The sequence below is a fragment of the Stegostoma tigrinum genome, chromosome 5 (assembly GCF_030684315.1).
Source record: "Stegostoma tigrinum isolate sSteTig4 chromosome 5, sSteTig4.hap1, whole genome shotgun sequence".
Lineage (NCBI taxonomy): Eukaryota > Metazoa > Chordata > Chondrichthyes > Orectolobiformes > Stegostomatidae > Stegostoma > Stegostoma tigrinum.
Window position 1 is genome coordinate 21,795,051 of NC_081358.1, and position 19,293 is coordinate 21,814,343.

Consider the following 19,293-nt stretch of genomic DNA (forward strand, 5'->3'; position numbering starts at 1 on the left):
ATGCAGCGACCAGAACTGTACGTAATACTCAAAGTGCGGCCGCACCAGAGTTTTGTACATCTCAACTCCAGCATTTAAGACTCCTTAGGCACAGGCCAGCAGAGGCACCTCTTCATTGTAAAAGGAGTGAGAAATTTACAAATAAGATGTAGATTAGCTGTAGGTCACAAATACCTCAATCATACGTTTGAAGTATGACTGCTGAAAATATTTCAGCAGCATATGAAAACAGACAATGCAAATTGCAACATTGCGTATAATGTGTTTCTTTCTCCAGTCAGCTTTTAGGCTAATGAATCACCCATTTTGTTCAACTCGCTATGTCTTCTGCTTCTTGATTACTTGTGTCACAAAGAAATCTACTACTTAAGCTGTTGAATTTCTTGCCTCGACAACTGCTTTTGCTGTCTCCTTTAAGAGACTACCTTAAAAGCTATTTCTATAAATCAAACTTTTGGTTACCTGTCATAATATTTACCTATGTATCTCGGTGTTGGCTTTGCTATATAAAGCTAAGGTGAAATTATTTGCAACATTTACAATACTGAATTGCTTTATACGTGTAAGTTGTTATAGCTGTTGCTAACTGTTGAAATTTTCAATCTGATGGTTTCTTTCTAGCAAATGGGAAAAAGGCAGCAGCATAAACTGCAATACGGCACTGGATAACCTATTCCTGCTGATGTTCAGTCTGCTACGCCTTTGGACAGTGTTAGCAAATTAGCAAAGAAGCGCTTTAAGCTAAAAATATAAGGGATTCCATTTACTACATATGAATCGGCTTGGTTGATGCCAATCCAAGTGCTTGTGTAGCACCAGCTGAACAAGACATTATCTTTAAAGTGACTGGGTTCTTCATAATTTGTTGACATCCACTGTGCCACTGGCAGGGGGAGTGGATGTCCAATGTGGGGGCTGGGTATCCTGACGTGGCCTGCTACGTCCAAGATGGCATTGAGTTTCTTGAGTTTTAATGGTGCTGCAGGTTTCAACTAAGTAGGAAACTGCAGATTAAAGAAATCTGGAGCAACAGAAAATGGTGGCAATACTTGCATACCAACAGCACCTCTGAGAAGAAACAGTTTAGAATAAAGCAAAGAACTGCAGATGCTGGAAATCTGAAACAAAAAAATTGTTGGAGAAACTCAGCAGGTCTGGCAGCATCTGCAGAGAAAAAGGAAAGTTAAAATTTCAAGTCCAGTGACCCATGTTGTGAATTTTTCCAGCAATTTTTGTTTTGATTTCCAGTTGCCTGAAATGTTATCTGCTTCTCTATCCACGGAGATTGCCTGACCTGATGAATATTTGCAGCATTATGTTTTGAATTCTGCTCAGCTCTGCAGGGCAAACAGTGAATACACCACTAAGTGCTTGTAAGCCGGGCCCTACTGGAAACATACAAGCGGTTTGCCTCTCGCTGGGGTCACAGTCTGGGTATATTGGGTTGCTAAACTCATTGACACCGACAGTGAAAGTTGCCTCCATGTGTGAGTGCTATTATTAGTCAGGCTTCTGCAATGCAGACTTTCACAGGCTGTATGTTGAACGAGTTATCTAAATCTACTTCAGCAAATATTAAATCTTTGTCCTCTGCTCTAGCAGTGGCAGTCTGGAGCATGATTAAGGATCAGCTACAGCATTAATGTACTGGCATTGCACCTCCTTGTAAAACTGCTGGGATCTTAAAAAATTCTCTTGTGGAATCCAGACATCACTGGCTGGCCAGCATTTATTGTCCATCCTCAATTGCCTTTGAAAAGATGGTGGTTTGCAGCCTTCTTGAACAGCTACTTTCTTTGTGTTGTAGTTTGATCCACAATGCCCTTAGGGAGGGAATTCCCAGATTCTGACCCTGCAACAGTGAAGGAATGGTGATATATTTCCAAATCAGGTTGGTTTGGAAGGCAACTGGCATGTGGTGGTGTTCCCAAAGAACAGAATAGCAATTTATTGTCACATGCATTTTTACAAAAAAAAGTGAAATGTTTAATAAGTCACCATACCATGGAGCCTGTTTTTGATGACACTAATCACATATAAGAAAAAAAATAAAAATTAAGACAGAGTTCATCTCAGATCAATTTCAGTTTGGGGAAAGTGGATTAAAATGATGAACACTGGAGTAACCAGAAGCTGCTGGCAAAGACCTCCACATCACAGAGACCTCCATGCCTGGGCAGGAGCACCAAACCTGGAGACCACCATGCCAAGCCGAATCCACCGCTCCCGGATGAGGCTGCGACAACGGGGGCCTGCCATGCCAGGCTGAGACTGCCACACCAGGCTGGAAACTTAATCTTTGTCAGGTCAGGAGAAGGCTCCACCCACTGAAGAAGTTAAGAAAGGTAAGACAATATGTGGAAACATTAAGAAAAAGCAGAGATAGTAAAAAGTGGACGGAGCAGACAAGCTCCTGGGCTGAAGACCGCCCCCCAAGCTGGGCTGCTACACCGCCGCCGTTTTACTTCAACCTCTACAGCCCCTGTCCTGCTAGATGGAGGTGGTTTTGGGTTTGGAAGGTGTTGTCTGAGCATCTTGTATATAGTATGCACCGCTGGATGCCCTGCAGAAATTAACTGGAGCCAGTCAGAGCTGCTTTCGAGAGTCGCCGACTTTTCAAACAACACGATTCCCAACTGGGTCACATCAAGTCAGGAGTACGGAATCACCCGGGATGTAACAAACTCAGCACACATCCTCCATCCTCCACTTGAACTTCCCAGCCAGTGGCCTCGCGTCACTTCCGGCTGAAAGGAAGGGGCGCTGTAGCAGTCTCCAGGAAGTGAGGTAGTAGAAGGGGGTCGGTGTCTGTCGCTATGGTAACTCATCGCCCAGCTGCGGGACAAGTCGGAGAGACCCTCAGATAATTAGTGCAATGTCTGGACAGCAGCCGCAGCCGGAATACCAATCCTCTGGTAACCAGAAGTACTTCTGGAAATGTTTATCTGAATTGCCGGGAGAAGTTTCAACCAGCTTGTTTGTACTATCGGGATACAATAATGTGTAGCCATTGATGGTTTATATTAATCGGACCGGCGCTTCCATCGGACGAGATTACTGCACCAGCTGTGGAAATATTAGAGTGTAAAACTGGTTATTTTTCAAATTGGAAAGTTGATTTGTCGCTTCCTTTCCAGAAAATTTGAGAACCCCCAATAGGAAATCTTCGAAGAGGGTCAGTCCGGCACCTGATTTCAGGTACAAGATCAGATCAAGTGGGGACAAGTTATAATAATGCTGAAAATTTTCGAGTCAGTTTTAAAATTCCACTTTCATGAATGCACGAAGGCTTGTCTTCCTGGTTGACATCTCTCCATAAACTAGGACCATCTCCAGTATATCCCTTGCCTTCCTGGACCTTTCTGTCTCCATTTCAGGCAACCACCTACAAACCGATGTCCATTTCAAGCCCTCCGACTCCCACAGCTACCTGGAATACACCTCCTCCCACCGACCTTCCTGCAAACATTCCATCCCCTATTCCCAATTCCTTCGCCTCCGCTGCATCTGCTCCCAGGTGAGGCATTCCACTCCTGCACATCCCAGATGTCCTCGTTCTTAAAGGACCGTAACTTCCCCCCCGCAGTGGTTGAGAACGCCCTCGACCATGTCTCCCACATTTCCCATACCTCATCCCTCACACCCCGACCTTGCAATAACCACCCCAAGAGAATCCCCCTAGTCCTCACACATCACCCTACCAACCTGCAGATACAACGCATCACCCTCCGACATCTACAATCCGACCCCACCATCAAAGACATTTTTCTCGCCCCACCCTTGTCTGCCTTCTGGAGAGACTACTTTCTCCGTGACTCCCCTGTCCACTCCACACACCCCTTCAACCCCACCACACCAGGCACTTTCCCCTGCAACCGCAGGAAGTGCTACACCTGCCCCCACACCACCTCCCTCACCCCCATCCCAGGCCCCAAGATGACTTTCCACATCAAGCAGATGTTCACCTGCACATCTGCAAATGTGGTATACTGCATCCGCTGTACATGGTGTGGCCTCCTCTACATTGGGGAAACCAAGTGGAGGCTTGGGGACCACTTTGCAGAACACCTACACTCAGTTCGCAACAAACAACTGCACCTCCCAGTTGTGAACCATTTCAACTCCCCCTCCCATTCCTTCGACGACATGTCCACCCTTGCCTCCTGCAGTGCCATAATGATGCCACCCGTAGGTTGCAGGAACAGCAACTCATATTCCGCTTGGGAACCCTGCAGCCCAATGGTATCAATGTGGATTTCACAAGCTTCAAAATCTCCCCTCCCCCCACTGCATCCCAAAACCAGCCCAGCTCGTCCCCGCCTCCCTAACCTGTTCTTCCTCTCACCTATCCCCTCCTCCCACCTCAAGCCGCACCTCCATTTCCTGCCTACTAACCTCATCCCACCCCTTGACCTGTCTGTCCTCCCTGGACTGACCTATCCCCTCCCTACCTCACCACCCATACTCTCCTCCCCACCTATCTTCTCCTCTATCCATCTTCAGTCTGCCTCCCCCTCTCTCCCTATTTATTTAAGAATCCTCTCCCCAAACCCCTTTTCTGATGAAGGGTCTAGGCCTGAAAAGTCAGCTTTTGTGCTCCTGAGATGCTGCTTGGCCTGCTGTGTTCATCCAGCTCCATACATGTTGCTGGAAATGCTCAGCAGGTCTGATGGCATTTGTGAAGGAGAATTAAGTGTTAACGTTTTGGATCCAGTGACCCTTCTGTTTTTGCCTTCACAGATTTTTCCAGACCTGCTGAGCTTTTCCAGTAACTTTGGTTTTTGTTCCTGATTTACAGCATCCGCAATTCTTTTGGTTTTCTAATCTTGTATCCCGGGCTACTCTAAGCTGGCCAGTTACTGAAAACAACCTGTGTAAGATTTGTGTAATTTCACCTTGATGTCTTTATACCAGGCAGTATCCTAATTAATTTGTCATACAATCTTCAAAACTCCAATATTGTTCAAATATTGTCGACTTCAATATGGTATGGTAATCTTACCATAAGGCTCTATATAGGTTTGTGATTTGTTGCCCATTGGCTTTCATGATCAATAACTGATGACCAACATTTTGTTTTCATTTATACAGTGCTTTTCACAATCACCAAACATCCCAATGTACTGTATAACCAATAAACTACTATTTGAACTGTTGCCACTGTTGTAATGTGAAATGTAACATCACAGAAGAAATTTATTTATTTCCAAAAAGCAGGAATTCCATTTTTTTAAAGTTATTACTGAGTAGTAATTTGTATTTACAATGAAATGACTACTTGAGGTTCGTAGATATATATTTTTCCCTCTGCCTAGACTTTTATTCAGGTGAAGTGTGTTCAAGTGACAGTTGTATATATTTTTTTTCTGTCCACTTCAAAGCATTTCCATTGTTGTTACATTTCTCATGAGATCTGTATAGAGTAGAAAATAGGTGGTGGAGACATGAGTGGCCAGGAGGAGAAACGGTATGGGATTATCGAGGAGCATGAAGGAACATGTGAGGCAAATGAGCTGTGACGATTTGAAGGTCTCGCATTCATTATACAACTGTGATGTTCCTGTAAATGGAGGCAGCCATTTTAGCTTGCCATGCCATATGCCAAACTCCATTGCCATCGCAGAAATGTAATGGATCCTTGGAACAGCTTGCCCATCCTGACACCATCATGACAAACAAAAATGATGGGTTGAAGGATATATCTTTTAAAGGATGTATTTTGGCAAGAAAATCCCAAACTAACACTGCTTCCCTTCACAAATGCTTTCTGACCTCAATATTTCCAGAACTTTCTGCTTTTATTTCAGATTTCCAGTATCTGCATTTTGGTCAAGTACAGAGAGGCAAGACTGTGTAGTGATTTAAAAATAAGTATACCTTAAACAAGAGCCAGGTCAGTGATATATGAATTGCATTCATATAAGTTAGGTCAGAAGTCACACAAAACCAGGCTATAAGTGCAACTGGTTTATTTGAAATCACAAGCTGTTCAAGCACTGTTCCTTCATCAGGAGAAGTGAAGAGTAAATGCTGTTCAATTGGAAGATGTGTTTGCGTCCTTGTTTGAAGGAGGATCACATCAGATGTGAAAAATTATCTATGCTGTTCTCTCTCTCTCTTAACAGGTGTCGCCAGAACTGTTGCTTTGCTCCGACATTTTCTGTTTCTATAGCATATTTCTACATTTACTCACCAACCAATTGTGGAAAGTGAAAGTCATGTTGAAGCCATACATAAAATAACATATATATGAAATATGTATGAATATACATATCTGTTGAAACACATTGAATATACAATATGAAAACAATATGTTCTCTGTTAGATACATCTTGGTTTTAGCAAGATACCCATTATAGTGACACTTGATCGGTGTATACTTCAATCTCAAAATCAGTTATTCTAATGAATTCTTAGTTCTTATTTACGATGCAATAGTTTAGTATGAAACAATCAAAGACTTAGAAGGAATCATGCCTAAATAACCTCCTTAGTTTCTTTTAAGGTATTTAAAATAGGTAATAGCCATTATTTTATTAGGTTTCAATTCGACCTTTATCATGCTATGTCATCGGCCTGTCTGTAACATAATATCCATATAAGGCAAACCCCAGAAAGTGTTTTGCTGAGGTTTGAGGATGCAATGGGTGTTTGAGAATGCAGTCTGTGAGCCAGAACAGAATGCGGGAGGGATGTGTTGCAGAGATGGGCAGGCTAAAGGCCTGCTTTGGATGCAGCTGTCCATCTTCCAACATTGTTTAAAGGTTGCCTAAATCATATTCTTGCCCTCCTAATCTCCATATCCATGCCAATCACATTCCCCGTCCCCTTCCATATATTCTTCATAGCCATTCATTTAGTGTTCAGTATGTACAGTTCTCAGTAAGAGGCAATGGGAATGGAAATTATTTTAAATCAAGGTGTAACTTGACTTAAATCTGAGACAAGGTAATAAAAAAGTTTTTAATTGATTCTGTGAAAAATTGTTTATATTGGGGTAGAAGTATTAATTCTTTAAGTGCCATTAAATTATGTAGGCAAACATTCAGGTCATCTGAAACCACAAAAAAGGCTGAGCATGTTATTACAGATTTGTAAAACTGTTTGCCTCTACAGCTGTGTCAACAGACCTAATTTGTGTGACTTTTGTAGCTTAGCCAAGCATTCATAATGGCCATATCTTTCAATACATTGCTGTAACCGCAAAAGCCTAAAATGGAAATAAAAGAGTCCTCTTCATTTCAAAACAGATTACCTATCAATAAATGGAGGGGAACAGCTATTTGGTTTGCTTTTACTTTTCAAAGGGATTGTTTATTGACAGTCAGAGCCCTCTGTTCATTTAAATCCCTGTCCCAAATGTGTCAAGGATTATTTACCAATTAAGTTTTCATATTTTTTGGAAATACTTCATTGCACTGACTTCAATGGAAAAAGTATTGTAAAACATCTCAATGCTTACATGGTGCTGGTTCATTTAGTTAATTTATCTTTTTCAGGACAGAACCTTACTATAAATCACTGCATTAAAAACACATCTATGTTACAATTCAGCATCTAATAGTTTGAAGGTTTAAAAATGTTTATGATTAACCTTCCTACTTGTTCCTGACTCCTGATCAGACTTCAATAGTCAGGTTGTCTGAAAGCAGGTTTTTTTTAATAGCTTCCAAAACCCATACCAGCAAGGATATCATTGTGTGCAGGACTATATACAGTTTAGTCCTCAAAGTGGACAACCTGACTTCAGAGATGCATTGTGTTTTGCACTCGAGAAGATTTGCACTCAAGACCTACAAGAAAGGCCATGTGAAAATTGTGTGGTGTTAGAAGGCAGAGAAATTCTTTCCTCTGCTGGTAAAATGCAGTTGAGCATTTCATGACCCGATTAAAACCTCTGTTGGGAGACAAAATCCATCCTATATGTTTACATAGATTTTCATGCTACAGACTGGAATGTCCACTGAATATCCAATATCTGATCACATAGTGAGTTTAGGAGTCAACTGACATTATTGTCACTATACTTAGCTGATCCCATATGTCCTGAGCAGCAGGACAAACATCTATTGTGCCGTGGCTTCAATAATGAGCTATGGAATATAGTAAAATTAACAATATACAATACAGAATTCTAGAAACTTATGGAATGTATGCTTTGATAATGAGATCATATAGGTAAATATTTTACAATGGATGCAAAACATTTTGATGTCACAATGTGTAAGGAGACAATGAGCTAATTCAACATGTTTTTGTTTGTCTTTTTATTTAGTAAGTTAAATTTCTAATGTCCAAATTACATATCTCAAAATACTCAGTACATCTGCTCAATTGGCTCTGGCTTTAAGTTTTCATCTGAAAGCTTCTGCTTTTTCTTGGAACGTTGGCTTGAATTTGTTACTTCAGCCACTGGTTCCAACAAAGATATTTGATTTCAGTACTAGGATAATGGGTATTAAGCATAAAAAAGTCTGAAGGATCTTAAGAGATTAGCCCAATTAACAGCACATGGACTTTCATTTGGCTAGTCCTAATCAGTGCTGGAACTTTGTTGACAAATAGAAGGAATACAGTAAATGCCTGCATATTTAGACTTATTTTTTGCGAGATATTGTACATAAATCACATTATTGATTTCTACATTCTCAACTGAACTTCTGTTTTAGAACATGGGCAATAGAGCCATTGTCTTCAACTGAAACTGAGTATATAAACAATCTTTAGCAAGAAGTACGCCTATTGGAACTAGAAACAAATTTTCTATATCCTTTTGTTTGAAAGAATAAAAAATTAACTATTGTGTATAAAAGTTCAGTGGTATATAATAGCACATGTCTCGTGTTTCATTATTGGCAACAAAAGATGTGGAAATAAATTATTCTCTTTTAATGCACTTGTGATAACAATTGCGGATAGTAAAGTTCTATGTTATATTAATACTACCTATAAAGGGCATGTTCCTTGACTATAAATATTAACACAGGATCAGGCTAAGCAAGCTGCAAGTATTCCACCAAAAATTACATACAATGCTGAGAAGATGATGTTGGAATTGAAGGTAGTTACAACTATATTTGATTATTCACATTTTAAGTTCAGTTGTTTAAAATAGGAAAAACATTTTAATGAATTTTGTCTTCTGTCCCTCCTGGTATTAGTCTTAATTTTCTGTGTTGCTTCCATATCTTGATCTACTTCCTTCCTGTCTTCCTGAAGACAAAGTATATTTCTATGCAATTTCACAAGTTCAAGCAGTTCCCCAGGATTATGCACTAGGTGAAACATTCAGTAAAATCCAATTCCAGCATTACTGGATGTTGACACAGATCTTCTGATATAATTGCGTAAGAATTGGTATTGAGAACATGAGTTGCCTCTTTTCTTTTTAATACTTTCTTCCATTCCAGGAATACCAGTCAATTGTAGTACTCTCACAGACAAGGCAGTGAACCAGGCATCTTAGTTGCCTGTAAATAGTGGATTTTCCCACTGAATTATTAGAGGAGCTATAGAAACCTCTCTATTTCAAGGTATGAGATGACACAACATTTTTCCACTTGATCTAACAAAGCACTGAATATTTCACCAAGATGAGTACTGCCATAACAAGGGGTCTACACCTGAAACACTCACTTATTTGTTCTCCACAGATTCTTCGTAGTCTGTTGAGTTTTTATGCACCCTCTAGCTTTAGTAATGGCCAATTAAGAAATAACAGCACTGTGGCTCTTGAAAGTTCAATACATGACCTCAGGCTAGTAATTTGATTAATGTTTTACTTGCTAGTTGTCAATACATTATCACTTTAAATTAATATGTAAAAAAAAGTTCATTTTTCGTCATTCATATAAGTGATTTGGATGTGAACATAGGAGGTATGGTAAGTAAGTTTGCAAATAACACTAAATTTAAGAGGTCTAGTGGACAGTGAAGCAGGTTACCTCAGAGGACAGTGGGACCTTGATCAGATGGGCCAATGGGCAAAAGAGTGGCAGATGGAGTTAAATTTATTTAAATGTAAGGTGTTGCATTTTGGAAAAGCAAATCACGGCAGGACTTATACACTTAATGATAAGGTACTGAGGAGTGTTTCTGAACAAAGAGACCTTGGAGTGCAGGTTCATAGTTCCTTCAAAGTGGAGTACCAGGTAGACAGGAAGAAGGTGTTTGGTATGCTTTCCTTTATTGGTCAGTGCATTGAGTGTAGGAATTGGGACAAAATGTTGCGGCTGAACACGACATTGGTTAGGCCACTTTGGGAATACTGCTTGCAATTCTGATCTTCCTGCAATAGGAAGGATGTTGTGAAACTTGAAAGGATTCAGAAAAGACTTACAAGGATATTGACAAGGTTGGAGGGCTTGTGCTGTAGGGAGAGGCTGAATATTTTCCCTGGCGCATCAGAGGCTGAGGGATGACTTTATAGAAGCTTATAAAATCATGAGAGGCATGGATAGGGTGAATAGCCAAGGTCCTTTCCCTGTGTTGTGGGAGTCCAAAACTAGAGGGCATAGGTTTAAAGTGAGAGGGGAAAGATTTAAAAAGGACCTAAAGGGCAACTTCATACAGAGGGCGGTGTGTGTATGGAACAAGCTGCCAGAAGAAGTGGTAGAGGCTGGCACAATAATAACATTCAAAAGGCATCTGAATGGGTATGTGAATAGGTGTGGTTTAGAGGGATATTGGCCAAATGCTGGCCAGTGGAACTAGATTATGTTGGGGCATGGATGAATTGGACTGAAGGGCCTCTTTCTGTGCTGTATTACGGTATGACTAGATGACTGTGTAACATGTTTTGCTAAGATAGCAACAAACTGTTATAACAGCCTTTGGTCATCGTATTTACATTGCACAGGGGAAAGAAAAGTTACCCATATGAGAGAATACAAATGGTTAATGCTTGCAGGGTATGTTCCTAATTTTCCTAGTGTTAGTCCTTTATCTGAAAATGTGGCTTCAGTCAGTTTGAATTTGTATCCCTTTGTTCTATTACTGCAGTTTTTATTGTGCTTGAGACTTACTGGATGGAATTTTCAACTCTTTATCCATGCTGAAAGGAAAGAACTATTATTGGGTCAAGAAACCATTGAAATAGCTTATGAGCTATGCTGTGGCTCTCCAACAGAGTCAGGATATCACCACAACAAAAATAAAAGTTATTGGCAAAGCTCAGCAGGTTTGGCAGTATCTGTGAAGAAAAAAGTCAGAGTTAACATTTTGGGACCGGTGACCCTTCCTCAGAAATGTTAGTAGGTGGGAAACCGGTGGTTTAAATGGAAAAAATAGGGAGGGGATTAGTTTGGGAGTAAAGGAGAGGTTGGAGCCTGAATAGAGAGAATATCAGTTAGACAGATAAAGCAGTTGATAAAGAGATAGTAGAAACAGCAAATGCTGGAGAATCTGAGATAACAAGGTGTAGAGCTGGATGAACACAACAGGCCAAGCAGCATCAGAGGAGCAGAAAAGCTAATGTTTCAGGCCTAGATCTTTCTCATCCGGAATTGAAAAACTTCATCAATTTCGCTTCCAATTTCCACCCTACCCTCACTTTCACCTAGTCTATCTCTGACTCCTTCGTTCCCTTCCTTGACATCTCTGATTCCATTTCTGGGGATAGACTGACCACTAATATCCACTACAAACCCACGAACTCCCACAGTTACCTGGACTATACATCATCACACCCTGCTTCCTGTAAAGATTCCATTCCTTCTCTCATTTCCTCAATCTCCATTGCATAAGTTTAGATCTGGCTAGGAAAATGAATAGTTGTTAATGGGGATTGTTAGTGACTAACAGTAGGTAGTGTGTAATGGCAGGCTATGTGATAACAAGTCCTGGTGTGTGGGACATGGTGTATGGATATAAAATTATTGAACTTGATATTTAGTCCTGAGGGCTGCAGTGTCCCCAGGCGGAAACTGAGGTGTTGTTCTTCCAGCTTGCATTGAGCTTTGCTGGAACACTGCAGCAAGCCAGAAACAGAGATGTCCAGGTAACGGGGTGGTGTATTAAAGTGGCAGGCAACAGGTATTTCAGGGTCTTTTTTGTGAGCAGAACATTAGATGTTCTGTGAAGCGGTCGCCCAGTCTACGCTTCATTTCCCCAATGGAGAGGAGACCACATTGCGAGCAGTGAATGCAGTAGACTAGATTCTGGGAAGGGCAGGTGAAGTGTTGTTTCACCTGGAAGCTATGTTTGGGCCCTTGGACAATTGGGGTGGAGGAGGTAAATGGGCAGGTATTGTACCTTCACTGGTTGCAGGTGAAGGGGCTGTGGGGTTGAGTGGGATGTTGGGGTTTAAGGAAGAGTGTACCAGGGTGTAACAGAGGGAACGGTCCCTGCGGAAGGTGGACAAGGGAGGGGAGGGGAATATGTACCTTGTGGCACATCTCACTCAAAGTGGCAGAAGTGGTGTCTGATGATCTTCTGGATATGGATGCCAGTGAGATGGTAGTTAAGTACAAGGGGTACCCCATCGCTGTTGTGGGAGGGAAGACAAGGGGTGAGGGTGGGAGATGGGTCAGACTTGGTTGAGGGCCCTGTTGACAATGGTGCTAGGGAATCCTCAATTGAGGAAGAAGTTTGACATTATGGAGGCTCCCTTGTCAAAGTTGGCCTCATCTAGACTTATGCGACAGAGACGGAGGAACTGAGAGAATGGAATGAAGTCTTTACAGGAAGCAGGGTGTGAGGATGTATAGTCCAGGTAGCTGTGGGAGTCCGTTGGTTTATAGTGGATATTAGTGGCCAGTCTACCTCCAAAAATGGATACAGAGATGTCAAGGAAGGGAAGGGAGGAGTAAGAGATAGACTAGGTGAAAGTGAGGGCAGGATGGAAATTGGAAGCGAAATTGATGAAGTTTTCCAATTCTGGACGAGAGAGGGAAGCAGCATCAATGATATCGTCAATATATCGGAGAAAGAGTTGGGTGAGGGCTGGAATAGGACTGGAACAAGGAATATTCCACATATCCCACGTAGAGACAGGCATAACTGGGGCCCATGCGGTTGCTCATAGCCACCGCTCTGACCTGAAGAAAATGAGAGGAACTAAAAGGAGTTGAAGGTGAGGATGAGCTCAGCCAAGCAGAGGAGGGTGGCGGTGGGTGGGGTGGTTCAGGCCTTTGCTGTAGGAAGAAGCATAGAGCCCTAAGACTCTCCTGGTGGGGAATGTAAGTGTAAAGGGATTACATATCCATGGTAAAGAGGAGGTGGCTGGAACCTGCAAACTGGAAGTTTTAAAACCAGTGTAAAGTGTCAGAGGAATCACAGATGTACATGGGCAAGAATTGGTCTGGGGACAGAAAACTGAGTCACGGTAGGAAGAGATGGCTTCTGTGGGGCAGGAGCAGGCTGAAAAATAGGTCTGCCTGGACAGCCCTGTTTGTGGATGTTTGGAAGGAGGTAGAAATGAGCTGCGCAGGGCCGGGGAACAGAGGGGAGGAGTTTGGAAGCAGAGTAGGGGAGATCACCGGATGAAATGAGATCAGTTATTGTAGTAGATACAATGGCCTAATGCTTCATGGTGAGGTCATGGACCAGGGGATGATGGGAGCTCTGCAATGTAGAGGTCAGTATGCCAGACTACAACAGCACCACCCTTATTGGCAGGCATAATAATAGTCGGGGTTAGATCTAAGTGCCCAAAGTGCAGTCAGTTCGGAGGGAGATAGGTTTGATTTGGTGAGAGGGGCAGAGGAATTGAGGCGACTAATATCATGTCGACAGTTCTCAATGAACAGATTGAATACAGGTAAAAGACCAGAGGGAGGGATCCAGGTGGAGGGAGAGTGTTGGAACTGGGCAAAGGGATCTTTGGGACAGGGAGAAGACTCTTGTTCAAAGAAATGAGCACGGAGGCGACGATAGTGGAAGAAGAGTTTGGCGTCATGTTGTGCCTGAAATTTGTTAAGCTGCGGACACGGGAATAAAGCTGAGGCCTTTGCCGAATACAGAACGTTCAGCATCAGAGAGCGGAAGGTTGGGAGAGATGGTGACTACCAGGCAAGAGGTGGGGTTGGGAATGGAGATCAGATGGAGTCAGAGGGAAGCGGAGGAGAGGAAGGTTCCAGAGGGCTGTGGGTATTTCTGAGTTGTTGCATCTTGTTGGCATTGATGCCTGAAAGGAAAAGAAAAAGTTTCTTGTTAGCACTATGAATGAGCTGGAGGATGAAGTGGAAACTGCGGAGTGGTGCAGCTCTGAGCCAGTGTGATGCGATGCTGTTGGAGAGAAAGGTTGAGAGTGTGCATGTGATGCCGCATGGCACTGAGTGTGGATCTCAGGATACGGCGAGAGCAGCTGTCCGTGGAATGTTGGATATCATGGAGATAGCTGTGATCCTGGGAGTTTTCAAAACATGAGGGATGAAACTTAATTTGGAATGCATGTGGGGTGAGTCTGAGTCGGAGGCAGTCACTGAGGAATGTGATATGGCTGTGGAAATGAGTTTTAGTGAATACTTGGTCCAAGACTTGCTTGCAGATTAGCTGACTAGTCACAGAAGTCAGTTGGGCTCATGCTGTAGTTTTTACAAAGGAAGGCTTTGTAGTTAAATGTACCTGTTGTGGTTTGAATGTTTGGATCCTGCGGCAACCACTGGCACGGACAGAAGATTGGGATAATAGTAGAGAGAAGAGGGCAACCAGACCTGTGTGAATGAAGTATCTGAGGAAGTGAGCAACAAAAGTATGGTCCTTCTAACCTATAGATAGAGCACGTGGGACCTTAAAGGGAATGTGAGATACCAAGCATCAAACTCTGACTTCTGTAGCATTTGTCTGCACAGCACCCCTCAGAACAAAGCACCTTGAAGTTGCATGCTTCTGTCTAGGTATTTTCACATATCCCCATCTGAGCAGCCAAGTCTCCATTATTCTGTTGTCCTCTTACATCCGTGACTGTCCAGCCATCCTCCACAAATATGCTTCCCTCCATTCACACAAGCCATTACTAATAGTCTTGGCTCTCTGCTTTCTCTCTTTGCAGGAGAGGACAGCAGATATTCTCTGGGAAATGCAGAAACTCTTAGTGTGGGGTGATCTGTGCCTGGCTAGGATTTCGGGAGGCGATCTTATTTCATGAGGCCTGCTGTAAAAACATGGGGTATGAGCACACAGAGAGTGAGATTGGTATTGGGGGATTGCAGAGAATGAGTCGGTGACTGAACTGGCAGAGAGTTATTCAGGGGCAGGGGCACTCAGTGAGTCAGCAACTGACTGGAGACTGGCTGTGTAAGTGATTGTTTTGGGGGTAAGGTAATGTGGGTGAGCAAGTCAGAGACTGCAAAAGCAGGCTGATTGTGTGGGTCATTAACTGCCTGGGGAGCTGCGTGGGTGAGTGACTAACTAGAGTTTGGGTGACTGAATGATGGGAGTATGGATGACTCACCAGGACTGAACTGGATACTGAGTCTAATTAGTCGCTGTCTTCTTCCTCCCCACCTACCCCCTGCAAGAATTTATGTGCAAGCAAAGGTGGAAGGGATTTAAAGAACAGGTTGAAAGGCAAATCAGTTCTAACCCTTACTTCCACCATCTGCAGCTCAGAATATGTCCCACCAGAAGTGAAAATGTAAGTTTGTTATTAGTTTAAACCCAATTTCTAGTTTAGCCATGGTCTCCACTCCATTCTGTAATCAGCAGCAGTCAGAGCCTGTACTTTTCTCATGTTATGGTTGCACTTTTGAACCAAAAAGGCAATAAAAATTTTTATTTGTTAACTCTGCTGTATGACGTTTTTAATGGAAATGTAAATGATGAATTTATTGCTCTGAGTTTTTAAAATATAATTTCATGTTTACTGATAGGTCAAATGTTATCTAACTGAAAGTAGTTGACTGGCCCCTCCAAATAAAAGAGAAATTTAAATTTGTATATAGATACATTGAGTAGGCTTTCATGAAACAAGATATTTGTTTCTATAGTAAAGTCTGTAATAAAATGTTATTTTAATCTCATCAAGACTCTTGAGTTCTGCTCATGGTGGTTGCTAGGTATATTAGCATGAAGAGGGAAAGGGTGAAGGTGATATGAAAATAAGAGGTCAGGGAGGGTGCAAGTTGGTGCTAAATTTGTACAGGAGCCAGAAGGGGTAATTGGAGATGCATGTGGGCATGCGTTGGCATGTATGTCATGGAAAAGGGGTAGGGAGTGAGTAGGTGTGAGGGCTTTTAGTTTTTGAAGGATCATGCCCACAATTACCTAACATACAGAATAATATCAAGTAGAGACAGAATGACTTCATGTGGAAAAATAATGCCTAACAAATTTATCATACATTCTTTGAGGTAACTTGAGGGAATAGTCCTCGCTGAAATCCATGGAGCACCCATAGAGAGTCTCCCAAATCAGTTCAGGAGATTTCTATGCTCCATACCACTGTGGTTGGGAAGGGGGCGACAATCAGTCCTGAAGCTCCATAGTGGCCAGTCTGGGGCTTAAGGCTAATACAGTTGGAGTATGTACAGTCATGGGTCTTGGCACTTCTCATCTGGGCTGTCATGTTAGGTTACTCAATGTGGTGGATGTCAGTCAATCCATTTGCATTGTTGTCAGAAACTATAAGCAAAGGGGTTTTTGTGGGGTGTGGTTGTATGAGAGGCAATCAATCAGTAAGCTATTATTTGAGGCTGGGGGCGACAAGCTTGTGAAAGGGGAGATGAGCCCCATAAGTGGGCTAAGGTGGGCTGTGGTAAAGCATTGATGGGAAGCGGGGGTTGGGAATGTAGAGTTAAAATCAGAACAGCCATAATCTTATTGAGTGGTGGTATAGGCTCAAAGTGACAAGTGGCATACTATTCCTTGTTCATATGTTTCTTTTCTCAGAAGGTAGAACCTGGGGAAAGGCAGGAAAGTGGAGTTGAGGATTATCAGATCAGCCATTAGTTCATTGAAAGGCAGAGTAGACTCGTTGACCCAATTAGCCTGTTTCTGCTCTTGTATCCAAATGGGCAGTTAACCATTCGTAAGGAATTTTCATATGGTTTATTAAATTTGTTAAGCAGCAGTTTTTAGATTTTACACCTTGATTATTGAACAAAGTAAGTATACAACCAGTATCACTGGTACCAGAGGATGAACAAGCACTTGGCACAGAATGTTAAAGTTGTAAGGACAGCATTCTGCTCTCTGGTCAAATTGTTAAGGATCTCTTCCCCGAATCTTCCCGTGATCTCTTCTGTCCATCTTCCATCTGAACAACACTGGTGGTCTCTGATGAGGGCTGTCCCCTACAAGGCAATGTGACAAGGACTGCCCTCTGACCCTGAGCATTTATTGATATATCCTCTTTATAAAGATTGTGGTTTACACTATATTAATCACCCATTTGAGCTACTAACCGCTGGACTTGGGACAGCCACTCACAATGTGAGGATAATAGTCCCACTTGTCCATCTTCTTCTGGAGATTAGTTTTCATCCTTTTCGGGAATAAAACTTTTTTTTTTCACCACTGGATTGATAATAGGGTACATATGGTGTGATGTAGTTCTTTGTCATCCACTTATCAAACATTGTGACCCTTTGTGGTCTTTATTGTCTCCCTCCTTTTGTCTTGTTTATTGGAAACTGTTTGTTTGGAGAAAGCATGTAACTGCTGTAACAGCAGTTAAATGAAAATTCATGTTAGAAAGAAAATATTACCAAAATTCATTCTTAAAAGGACCCGATTTCTAACAGAGTGCCAAATGATTATGAAAGAAACTGGACTAGGACCCAGCGACCCAAAGTGAACCTTTTAAATTGCTCATCCCAACACTCGGCAGTCCTTGTGGCTACTTACAGGTTATGTTTGAGGACAGCAGGCCAAACTGCATTCCACACCTGTGGCCCTAAAATGTTAACTTCCCGCTCAGCTGTCTCCAACTGTTTGAAAAATATATTTGATTGTTTTTGCCTTTGCTATACTTTGTACATTTTTTGTATTGAATTCTGTCTCCTGCTGTTCTACCCAATTCTTTGATAATCTGGATTGTTTACTGCTCAGTGTAGTTCACTTGTCCCCTCACTTCTTTCCCACCCCTCTACATTCCACCTTATTCAGATTAGTAGAATATAAAAATATTTAGATTTTAATTTACCTTCAAAATCACAACTAATAAAATTAGAAATTAATGTCAGAACTTCCAGTTCATTTCAGATTTTATCGTTGAGAGATCTTTCCAAATTTTAATTAAAAGAAATTTAGGCATCTTAAAATGTTGCAAGTCTCAAAACAAATGGTAATCCACAATTGCGAGCATCATCAAAGAAACGATTTAGCTCCATTGGGCCATTTGCAGAGTTCTCAATGCATTAAGTAAACCATATAACTAAAATTATAATCAATTAGCAGAATCCAGTGTGGTCTTTTACTCTTCCAGATAACTTGTCTTTACTGTGCTTCAGTTTGTAATGGTTCAATTATGTTAATTATAATTTGTTTGAGGATATTTTCCTGTTTCACATTGAGTTGAGATGATCCAAAGTAATTTCTCACTTTGACGTTTGTGTGCTGAAAATTCTTCTTTTCGGTTTCCAAAATGCACACATTTCTTCCATATATTCTTAGAAAAAAATCTTTCTTACTTTTATCTGATGATAAATGTGCAAAAAGAAATGAAATCTGTGATATGATTACATGAAAAAGCAGATACAATATTCTAATAATTAGAGGGGTATATTTGTAAAAAAAATTTTGATTATGAAAATCTTTGTGGATTGCTTGTGACTTTTGTAGGATCTGCAAGCAGAAATTGAATTCATCCAGCTAGAAATTAGCAAGAAAGATGCCCAAATTGCAGCTTTGCAGTCTGAGAAGAAACTTTGCATCACTGAGTTACTGCACCTTGCGCCAAATGAAGATTCCTGTAGAAGTTTCTAAACATTTTGAACATGTCATTAGGTTAGGTATCCTTTATCGAAAAAACATCAGGACTAATCACATATCAGAATTCAGATGACTTTGATTTTCGGATAAAGGAGAGTGGGCGCTTACCTGAGAGAGTTTTTTTTTGCCAGTTTACATTAAGGAGATGTAACAAGATGGCCTGCAGATTTCATCAAATCCACAATTTTGCATAGAAAGATCATGCAGAGGGAATGTACAGGAGGAGATCTTCACTGAAAACTCAACTAATCCTTCCTGAATCTGACAGTGCCCAACCCGCTACGATCACACCTCCTCCCCCATTCTTTTGACAGTGATCAACCCCATCATAATGGCAATGATAAACCCGCTTACCTCAGTGGGTATTCTGGGACTAGTATTGTAATTATTAGTAGGGTTCGAATGGAATTTGAGTAAATT

General features: G+C 41.7%; 1 protein-coding gene across 2 annotated transcripts in view; it reads left to right on the forward strand.

Moving 5' to 3' along the window:
- Window positions 1–2,782: 2,782 nt before the first annotated feature.
- The window catches only part of LOC125451453 (CAP-Gly domain-containing linker protein 1-like), a 52,034-nt gene continuing 35,523 nt past the window's right edge, over window positions 2,783–19,293 (forward strand). Inside the window, exon 1 of one of the 2 annotated variants that reach the window (XM_059645852.1) lies at window positions 2,783–3,198. The gene's annotated coding sequence lies outside the window, so the exon portion shown is untranslated. Of the gene's footprint in view, window positions 3,199–8,982; window positions 9,062–19,293 lie in introns of those variants that run through there. The other variant, XM_048528524.2, reaches the window with a different exon arrangement.